Raw genomic sequence first — 9,222 nt, forward strand, 5'->3', positions numbered from 1 at the left:
CTTGATTCCCTAAAAAACACTACTCACTATATAAAAAAACTGTAGATCTTACCTTTCTCTTTACTTTAGTTACTAACACAGCCCAGCAGCTCTGTTTCGCTGCTCGGTCTGTTGATTGTGAAGTCACTCTGATGTCACTTTTCGATTTTCCCCCGGCTCTGCTCTCACTGTGGTTTCGCTCTCTCTTTGGTCTCCGACTATGTTCCTTTTGGCGCACTTTTTAAAGCTCTGCTTCCGCTGTGTTTTAATAAGATTAATACCAGGAGGCCACCTGGAATTGACCTAGACATTGGATTTGGACACAACAAAGACACAGTCGATCCTACAAGGTCCCCCACACTAATATTTAGGAACTTGTGCCAAAATTGGGAGAGCTGTCCCACAGCCTTGTCAAGCAACAGCCTAACATTGTTATACTCATAGAACCACATCTTTCAGCCAATGTCCTGGACTCCCCCATCACTGGCAGGACAGACGCACCATAGATGGTGGCACTGTGGTATACAGTTGAGGGGGAGTGGCGCTGGGAGTTCTCAACATTGATTCTGGCCCTATTATTTCAAACATGGGAATGGAAATCTCCTGCAGATTACCACCTGCTGTCCTCCCTCACTTGATGTTGAACTACCACTTGAAAGAAGCAGCAAGGACACAGAATGTACTCTGGGTGAGGTATTTCAAGGTCCATCACCAACAGTGGCTCAGTAGTACCACTGCTGGCTGAGCCCTGAAGGACCCAGCTGCCAGGCTAGGCTTGCAACAGGTGGAGAGAGAATCAAAATAGGGGGAAAACCTGCTTGATCTCGGCCTCACCAATCTAGCTGTCACAGGTGCATCTACCCATGACAGTATTGATAGAAGTGATCACTGCACAATCCTTGTGGAGACAAAATCTCATCTTTGCATTGAGGACACCCTCCATCCTGTTCTGCGCTACTGTGCTAAATGAAATAAATCTGTTCTGAATCTAATAGCTCAAAACTGGGCATGAGATGCTGTGTCCATCAAGCAGCAGAACTGTATCCCACCACAATATATAACCTCATGTCCAGCATACCCCTCACTCTACCATTGCCATCAAGCCAGGGGAACCAACCCTGGTTCACTGGGGGGAGATGGTGGCGTAGTGGTAATGTCACTGGACTAGTAAACCAGAGCCCAGGCTAATGCTCTGGGGCATGGGTTCAAATCCCACCAGGGCAGATAGTGAAATTTGAATTCAATTAATAAATCTGAAATTAAAAACTATGATCATCATGAAACCATTGTTGATTGTTGTAAAAACCTATCTGGTTCACTAATGTCCTTTAGGGAAGGAAATCTGCTGTCCTTACCTGGTCTGGCCTACATGTGACTCCAGACCCACAGCAATGTGGTTGACTCTTAAATGCCCTAGCAAGCCACTCAGTTCAAGGGCAATTAGTGATGGGCAACAAATGCTGGCCGAGTCAGCGATGCCCACATCTCACAAATGAATAAAAAAAAAGAGCATGGAACAACATGCAAGGAGCAGCTCCAGGCCCACCTGAAAATGAGATGCCAAACTGGTGAAGCTACAAGTCTACATGCATGCTAAATAGCAGAAGAAGCTTACTATAGCCAGAGCTAAGCAATCCCACAACAATGGATCAAAACTCTGCAGGTGGGTGAAAATGTGGCAAATAGAGTTCAGTCATCCAGTCATAGAATCTCAGAAATTTACAGGATCGAAGGAGGCCATTCGGCCGAACATGTCTGCGTCGGTCAACAACTGGCCATCCAGCCTAATCCCTTGAAGGTTATGGCACTTCAAGTGCATATCCAAGTACATTTTAAACGATGAGAGCTTCTGCCTCTTTCCACACCTTTCAGGGAGAGTTCCAGATCCCCACCATCCTCAGTGAAAAAAATTCCCCTCAAATCACCTCTAAACCTCCTACCTGTTTCACTCAATCAATACCCCCTGGTCATGGACCTCTCAACCAAAGGGAATAGGGCCTTCCTATTCACCCTATCTAGACCCCTCATAATTTTATACATTTCAATTAGATCTCCCCTCAACCTCCTCTGTTCCAAAGAAAACAACCCTAGCCTATCCAATCTTTCCTCATTCCTAAAATTCTCCAATCCAGGCAACATCCTTGAAAATCTCCTTTGTCCCCTCTCTAGTGCAATCACATCTTTCCTATAGTGCGGTGACCAGAACTACATGCAGTACTCCTGTGGCTTAACTAATGTTTTATACAATTCCAGCATAACCTCCCAGCTCTTATATTCTATGCCTTGGCTAATAAAAGGCCTTCTTGACCATCTTAACTATCTGCCCAACCACCTTCAGGGATCTGTGGACATTCACTCCAAGGTTGCTCTACACTTCTCAATATCCTACCATTTGTATATTCCCTTACCTGGTTAGCCTTCTGCAAATGCATTACCTCACTTCTCCGGATTGCACTCTATTGCCACTTTTTTGGCCACCTGATTTGTCCATTGATAGCTTCCTGCAGTCTACAGCTATCCTCTTCATTATTAACCACACGGCCAATTTTTGTATCCTCATGAATGATTAAACAATTAAATAACTAACAGGAGGCACAGGCTCCATGAACATCCCCATCCTCAATGACGAAACATTTGCAACCATATTCAGCCAGAAGTGCCAAACGGATGATGTATCTCAGCCTCCTCCTGAGATCCCCAACTATCACAGAAACAAGTCTTTAGCAAATTCAATACACTCCACATGTTAAAGAAATAGATGAGTGCACTGGATACAGTAAAGTCTAGGGGCCTCAACACCATCCTGGCTGCAGTACTGAAGAGTTGCATTCCAGAACTAGCTGGGCCTCTAGCCAAGCTGTTCCAATACAGCTACAACACTGGCACCTTCCCAGCAAAGTGAAAATTGCCCGGGTATGTCCTGTCCACAAAATGGACAAACCCAATCCAGCCAATTATCATTCCATCAGCCTATTCCCAATCACCAGCAAAGTGATAGAAGGGATCATCAACAGTACTACCAAGCGGTATTTACTCACCATTAACCTGTTCAGTTTGGGTTCCACCAGGACCACTCAGCTCCAGATCTCATTCCAGGCTTGGTCCATACATGGACAAAAATGTTGAATTCAAGAGGTACATAGGAACAAGAGTAGGTCCTTTAGCCCCAAGGCTGTTCTGCCATTCAATGAGATCAAAGCTGATCTGTGACCGAACTCCATATACTGCCTTTGCCCCATATCCCTTAATACCTCTGGCTAACAAAAATCTATGAGATTTAAAATTTTCACTTGACCTAGTATCAATTACCATTTGAAGAGAGTTCAAAACTTCTACCACCCTTTGCGTGAAGAGCTTCCTAACTTCATTCCTGAAAGGTCTGGCTGTAATTCTTAGACTATGCCCCGGTCCTAGACTCCCCAAACCAGCAGAAATAATTTTTCTCTATCTATCCTATCTGTTCTCCTTAATACCTTGAAAACTTCGATCAGATCGCCCCTTAACCTTCTAAATCCCAGGAAATACAACCCTAGTTTGTTTAATCTCTCCTCGTGACTCACCTCTTGGAGTCCAGATATCATTCTGGTAAATGTATGCTGCACTCCTTTCCTATGGTGTGGTTCCCAGAACTGCTCACAGTACTCCAGGTGTGGTCTAACCAGGGCTTTGTATAGCTGAAGCATGTCTTCTACCCCCTTGTATTTTATTTCTCTAAAGGTCAGCATTCCATTTGTTTTTTTGATTATTTTCTGTGTCTGTTTAATGATCTGTGTACCTGGACCTCCACTATTTCTAGCTTTTCGCCATTTACAAAATACCCTGTTTTATCCTTTTCAGGTTCAAAGTGGATGACCTCACATTTGCCTACATTGAAATCCATTTGCCACAGTTCTGCCCATTCACTTAATCTATTAATAGCTTTTTGTAATTTAATTCTGTCACCTACACTGCTTACAATACCAACTATCTGTGTGTCACAGCAAATTTGGATATGTGGCTTTTTATCCCATCATTTAAGTCGTTAATGAATACAGTGAATAGTTGAGGCCCAAACACAGATCTTTGCAGGACACAATTGGTCACATCCTGCCAATTACAGTATCTGCCCATTATCCCTACTCACTGTCTCCTTCCACTCAGCCATTTCCTAACCAGGTCAATAATTTGCCTTCAATTTCATGCTCTTCAATTTTAGCTGACAGTCTCTCATCAAATGCTTTCTAGAGGTCTATGTAAATAACATCCATAGACATCACCCTGTCAACCAGTTTAGTCACTTCTGCAAAAAATTCAATCAGATTCATCAGGCATAACCTACCCTTTACAAATCCATGCTGGTTCTCTCTGATCAGCTGAAAATCTTCATGGCGTTCAGTCACCCTATCCTTAATTATAGACTAGCTATAAATTTTCCGACAACAGGTGTTAGGCTAACTAGTCTATAATCTCCAATAATTTTGATATAATTTTCCAATCTAAAGGCACAGTTTCTGAATGAAGAGAACTTTGGAAGATTATAGTTAGGGCACCTACAATATTTTCACCTACTTCTTTTAAAAACAAGGGATGGAAACCATCTGGTCCTGGGGATTTGGCACTTTTTTGCACCATTAATTTCTCCATTACTGTTATCTTGCTTATGTTAATTTTGTTGAGTCCTTGTCTGATTCAATAATAGTTTTCTTAGGATGTCTGACATACTGACCTCTTCCGCTACTGTAAATACTGATGCGGAGTAATTATTTAGCATGTCTGCCATTTCCTTATCCTTAATAACATGACTACTATCAGTTTTCAAGGGACCTATATTGCTTCTGACCATCCTCTTTTTTCCCCTATTGTAACTGTAAAGATTTATTGTATTGATTTTGATATCCCTTGGAAGTATCTTTTCAAAGTCCCTTTTTGTAGCTCTATCTGCTTTGTCATCCTTTGCTGCTCTTTGTACCGCTCCCATTCATCAGGAGCTGTACTATTTTTGTATGATTTTTCTTTTAGTTTTATGTTATCTCTCACCTCTTGAGTTGTCCTTGGCCATCTCTTGTGGCAAGTAGAAGCCCTTTAGGGGAATAAACTCATTCAAGTATCTTGCTAAATTCTTCTTTGAACAACTCCCACTGATCTGATGAAAGGTCGCAGACCTGAAATGTTAACCCTGTTTCTCTCATCACAAATGCTGCCAGACCTGAATATTTCCAGCATTTTCTGTTATTATTTTATCCCACTGATCTTCTGTCGTTTTACCTATTAACAAATTTACCCAGTTTGCATTGGACAGTCTCTGTCTCATCTCATTTAGGTCAGCCTTATGTTACGACCCAGTGAGAAAAAGGTCTAGAGGTCCCTCTCAGCCTTCAACTGGTCTTACCGTAACAGGGTTTAATTTTAAACAGTGTTTTTAGCTCCCCCTTGGTGAATCCTTGTTCACCGCTTTCCAATTATAAGGCAAAGAAACAAGCACAACCAGGTTTTCTTAGGTTTAAAGAAGAAAAGTTGAAATTTATTAAACTTAAACTGTAATTCGGTTGATGCCTACGGATACACAACGCCCCCACGCTAGCATGCATACGCGATACATCTATGCAAATAGAGACAGAAGAGAGAAGAAAAATGAAGTGGAAAAGTTTGAGGCAATATCTGAAGTGTTTTTGTTACGGTTCTTCGAGCTTACTGTAGGGTCCTTGATTGAAGGTAGACCTTGCTTTTCGTTGTGGCCCAGTATTCTTCTTAAACCTTGTTTGCTGTAGGAGACTTTTCTCTCTTGGGGTTCATGTGTCTTCAATGGTTTCAGAAGCTTGTGAAAAAGAGATGGGAGCAGACAGGAGAGAGATATCAGTCCAGCTCAAAAGAAAACCCTGGAACAGCCAGTTAATCATGTGACCAGCTTGTCCGACCAGTCCTGGCCCTTGTGGATTGTATCCTCCTTAGCAGGCCCTGGAATGCACTTCCTCACCTTTGATGTCTGTTAGTATGTAAATGTTTTTTTCCAGCCATGGCTGATCTGTTTAACAAGTCATTCCCTCGCTCCAACAACATTTAAAAATCAATGTTCATGACAAAATTGATGTCCCTCATTCTTGGCAGGTGGGGCCTAGCATGACACCTCCACACCCAGCAAAATGAAATGTGATTTTAGAAAAGCACATTTCATTAAAAGGGTCAAGAGAAAATATAAGATACATAAATAAAACTATGCATTTCTCTTTCATTCCCATTCATTCATAAATCGTAAAAATTATAGCCAGTCTTTTCTTGGTGTCAGTGCTGCTTTAATTGCCGTCTTTTAGGAATCCCAGTAAACATGTGGTTCTTTGAGAAAGTTTTTCTTCAGTTTGCCCATTTCCATGGCTGCCTAGGGTCTTTGTTCCTGCTGAGGTAATTATTTTTTCCAGGAGTCAGTAGTGGGCGGGTCTGTCCTGAACACTCACTCAGTGCTTTGCTGAGTCATGCAAAGGCTTTTGACTTTGGGGGATGAGTGGTTCTGACTGTGGGGGAGGATTCTTTGCTAATCTCCCCTTTGTCTCAGAGGACATTCCTGCCTGCAGGTATTTGTGCATACTCTACTGCACTCCCCTGTGGCACTTTGACTAGATGAAGCATCACCCTCTCTGCCCTCTAGAGGTCTTTCTTTGTCTCTGCAGGTTCCTGTAAATGCTGTTAGCAACTCTGGTGGGGTGCTTCCAGTGTCTGCATTTACGTAAGAGGGTGTGGGGTCCAACATTTCACATTTTTTGGAGTTGGCCGACCGGACAGTAGGGGTTTTCATCCGGCATTCCTCCCAGACTTCCTTTAACCATGGTCACTTTTACCCTTCCCTGTCTAACCTTTTGCCAGCCTTGTGCCTGCGTGTCCCTTTTTGTGCTCAGTGGGGGTCCCTCACAGTTCACCAGCCCTCTGCTGGAGGGTCCTTCTGACACTGGTAGGTGTCACTGTAGGTTGGGGTTTCCCCTCAACCTGGCACATGTGGTAACTCCACATCTTTGTGGAGTTTTGGCCAGTCAAACTGCTGTCTTTTGCAGGCCTTGGTCTTTTGTATACCGGTATGTACAGCCACTGCAGTCTCATGGGCCCTTAATATTTCTCTCCGGGTACCTCTGTGGCACCACTAACTGGTGAACTACTGTCCACTCCTTGCTCTCAGGTCTGTGAAGAGAACTCCATTTCCTCACCCGTACCTCATTCTTTAAATAGTAGCAATCAGGGACTCCCTCTGCTTCACTTTCAGACTGGGCAGCTTGTGCTAACTCTCGCAATACTGGGTTGGCTCGCTAAGCCTTAGCTAGGGAAAATCCATTTAATTCATTCCCTGGGTCTTGTAACTTTCCAAAGAAAGTCTCAGACAGACAGACAGACCTAGTCATCTGCCCGCAGTGCTAATTCAGTCTCCTCTGGGGGAGCTGATTTGATCATGGCCTGATCCACCACACACTCAGCAAAACTGCGGGGGTCCGTCTCTTGTCACCGCCCTGTCTCTCTGACCTCCTGCTGTCTTTCTTTCACTACTGCGGGGGCTGCCACCTTCACCCCTGCCAGATTACTTAGGAGCAGGTCAACCCCGTCCACAGGCAAACTAGGGACAATCCCTAAGGTCACTGATCCCAAATCTAGGTCGCACACCAGGTGCACCCGGTGTACAGGTACAGGCATACACTGCCCTCCAATACCATTCACCACCATTCTGGAGTTCAGTGCACTCTCTGGGGGAAAAGGTCAGGCCGTTTCTCGGTAAAAGGGATCTAGTGGTCCCTTTGTCCCAGAGAATTACAATGGGCTTGCTTTCCCTTCAAACACAAAACCCCGATAACCTTCAGGAATCCTACTAAATTTTCCTGCACTTGCAGCAGTGTAGATTTCCTGGTTCTCACTCTTACTGCAGTTAAAGCCACAGCTTTTTCTGCTGTGCTTTCCATCAGGGTCCCTTCTTCACAGAGTGGGTGTGCCCTGATTAACCCTATAGGTTTTCCCTTTAGTTTCCAGGAGTCAGCTTTTAAATGCCCTGCTTTATTACAATGGAAGCACACAGGTCTCGAGGTCTCGCTCCTGCTCATAGCACCTTCCTTTTTGAATGGAGGAGGACCCGCTGTGTCTCCTGCTTTTGCTTCTCTCCCAGGACTGCTTGGGCTCCTATGCCCTTCCCACCCTTCATCCTTTTCGAATTTGTGGGGGCGATTAGGAAAGGTTCTCCCCGGGAAACCAACTTACAAATTAAAGCAAACTCATCGGCTGTAACAGCTGGACTCTCTGAACCCGTTGCTCCTCTACATGTGTCTTTATGGAGTGTGGGAGAGTGTTTTTAAATTCCTCTAACAGAATTACTTCCCTGAGATTCTCATAGCTGAGCTGTACTTTAAGAGCCCTCTGGGTCACTGGGTCAAAAGCCAGCTGCTTACTTCTTTCAAACTTCAGATAAGTTTGATTAGCTTGCTTTTTGAGGGTTCTAAACTTTTGGCGATAGGCTTCAGGTACTAATTCATGTGCCCCAATGATAGCACTTTTTGTCAGTTCATAATTTGATACACTCTCATCTGGCAACAGGGAATAAACCTCATGGGCTTTTCCAGTTAGCTTGCTTCGTAGTAAAAGAGGCCAGGTCTCAGTTGGCCATTATAGCTGCCTTTCCAGTTTCTCAAAGGACACAAAAAATTCTTCTACATCCGCCTCATTGAATCTTGGAATTAGTTGAGCTATTTTTAACAATTCTGTACCCAGCCCTGAATTATACACCCCCATATTGACCATGCTTCCACTGGGGTTACTCTGTCGCCACCTAGTTAACTCAAGCCATTCAGCTCTCTTTCTTCACATTCCTTCTGGAATATTATTTCTCTCTCCTGCTCCTGCCTTTCATTTTCTTCACGTTCCTTCTGGAAGGCTCTCTCTTTCTCCCTCTCCTCTAATTCAAGTTTCCTCTGTTCCAATTGTATTTTTGCTGGCAGTACCCTGTCTGGGTCTGCTTCTAACCTTGTTTCTGCTTCTTCAGATTCAGAGAAAAAATGGTTGGTCACTAGCCTTAGGAGTTCAAACTTCTTAGCCTTGCCACGTACTTTGATCCCACACTGCTCAGCCATTTTCCTCACCTCCTCCACGGACAGTGCTTTTATCTTATCCCAAGTTACTTCATATTGGCTTGGAGAGCTACTAGCTTCAGTTGCAGACAAGTTAGCATTCAAGCACACACCCACAAGAAAACCTGTATTGGAATCTTGCTGTTTTCTGATGGGAACAATTTGGCTTCCCATTTCC

Source organism: Heterodontus francisci, chromosome 18 (assembly GCF_036365525.1).
Source record: "Heterodontus francisci isolate sHetFra1 chromosome 18, sHetFra1.hap1, whole genome shotgun sequence".
Lineage (NCBI taxonomy): Eukaryota > Metazoa > Chordata > Chondrichthyes > Heterodontiformes > Heterodontidae > Heterodontus > Heterodontus francisci.